Source organism: Pteropus vampyrus, unplaced genomic scaffold (genome assembly GCF_000151845.1).
Source record: "Pteropus vampyrus isolate Shadow unplaced genomic scaffold, Pvam_2.0 Scaffold288, whole genome shotgun sequence".
Classification (NCBI taxonomy): Eukaryota; Metazoa; Chordata; class Mammalia; order Chiroptera; family Pteropodidae; genus Pteropus; species Pteropus vampyrus.
This window is the reverse complement of record NW_011889069.1, coordinates 760,947-762,726: the sequence shown is the minus strand read 5'-3', so window position 1 is coordinate 762,726 and position 1,780 is coordinate 760,947.

Below are 1,780 nucleotides of genomic sequence, written 5' to 3'. Positions count from 1 at the left end.
CAACCATTGCGGTCTTAATATATACTTAACACTGACCTAGGTGCTTTACATGTTTACATAAGGTAATGATAGTATTCCTATTTCAAAAATAAAGAAAATGTGTTTCCAGTAGTTAGCTAAAATCACAGGACTAGCAAAATATTTAAAACCAAGCATTCCCACACTAGGACTACTACCTCAATGCTGCCTCTCTTATATGTTATTCTATAGGACTAGCTTTTTATGTGTGTGTTTTTCTCTCCAGTTAGACTCACTTTTCTTGGAGTCAGAGATATTATCTGAAAATTTATGAACCTATAAAACGGCTAGAATCATATTTTCCTATAGTAAGTATTTGATAACTGTTTCTATGATTAATATGCATTACATGTTTTCGTCATAGAGCATCACATAGTGACTAAATAGTTGCACTGAATCCCTGGAGTCCACCTCCTCCATAATTGTCCCTCTCTGTTCCCTTACCAGTTTGATGTCCTATGGCATACACTTCCTATGCTTATATGTCTTTTTCTCATACTTATTCCCTGAACTTTGAAGAGTTTAGAAATCCAAGAACACTGCTTATAAAGGTTGCAAAGACCAGCAGCACCTTTGGACTCTAGGTTTTCTGCTCTTGGGAATGCCTTAAGTAGCTTGGAGCCACTGAGACATTTCAACTGCTTCCTCAGGCTGCTGCTTTCCCAAGGTACATCTGCCTTTTTTAAAGAACCATCTTTCAGAATCAGCTGTCCTTGTCAGCAGTCTAAGAGTTGGGTAGTTTCTGGAGATAGTAACAATCATAATGCTCTACACATGCAGTGTGGCCTTGTATCTTTCCTCAGAAATGGGGTACTAAAGTCAGAGAGGGACTTGCAACCAGCTATGGTCCCTTCACCTCAGTTCTGAGGCTAAGAAAATAACTAGGAACTTTTTTTTTCCCCTAGAAAGAGATCTTTGTAAAGTAAAGTAAGACTCAGAAAAACAAAATTCCCATGCCATTAACTACCCTTGAGTAAAGTCTAATAGTGGTCGAAGGGTCAGGACAGGTATCATTCTTTTTCTACACCCCCGCCCTCCCCCACAGAGCCAAAAAGCACAAAAGTTCCTTCGGGTCAACACCCTCATTCAGGCTCATGTTTTCAGCCTTATGAGGCAGAAGGCACTTGATTTTTAGAACTAGAAGGTACACAATTTTCCTTGCTTTCTCACAGTTCTGACTAAGTGACTTTAGGTAAGCACCATAAGTCAGTGGGTACACAGGTCTCTGGAGCCAGCCAGCCTGATTCTACCACTTACCAGCTGTGTGACCTTGGCCAAATTACTCAGTTCTTTATGCAACTTCTCATCTTGTGATATAAATCAATTCTACATGAATAAATCAAAGTTTCTATTTCTGTATCCATATAATTGCTTTTTAATGCATCATACAGAACTGAATAATTTAATTGTCACCAAATGAAGAAGTAATGTTTTGTAATAGGCTTTCTGGTGTACAAGAAATTAATTTTGAACTAGAGGAAGAGGCTCTTGGGGGAAATTCAAAGGAATAGGCAATCTTCCTTCAGAATGGTTAAAATAGAGATCTAAAAAGAATGGAAAACACTAAACAGAGCATCCAAGAGCTGTGTGATAATGGCAAATGGTTGAATATATGTGTGATTAGAGTTCCAGAAGGAAAAAAGAGAGAACAGGGTAGAAAAAATATATGAAGAACCAATGGCTAAGAATTTTCTCAAATTAATGAATGATAACAAATCCAAGAAGTTCAAAGAATTACAAAAAGGATTAAAACACACATACA